The sequence below is a fragment of the Myotis davidii genome, unplaced genomic scaffold, assembly GCF_000327345.1.
Source record: "Myotis davidii unplaced genomic scaffold, ASM32734v1 scaffold115, whole genome shotgun sequence".
NCBI lineage: Eukaryota > Metazoa > Chordata > Mammalia > Chiroptera > Vespertilionidae > Myotis > Myotis davidii.
Window position 1 is genome coordinate 3,656,843 of NW_006291010.1, and position 255 is coordinate 3,657,097.

The following is a 255-nucleotide window of genomic DNA, read 5'->3' on the forward strand; positions in this document are numbered from 1 at the left end:
GCTCCACCCTTTTTATTCCTTGAGACCCCGTCCCACCCAGGCTGTGGCAGAGGCTTTGCATATGAATGCCCTAGCCCTTTGCAATCTGAAAATTACCTAAGGAATTTCAGCTGGGCCAGACAGACCCAGAACTTCCAAGAGAAGGCCCAAGGCCCCACAGCAGCTTGCATTGCTTCACAGCTGGGCCTCATCTGGGCACCTCCAAACCCCAGAAAAGGAGGCGAATCTGCAGATCTCTTCGTAGCTCCTGCTGGG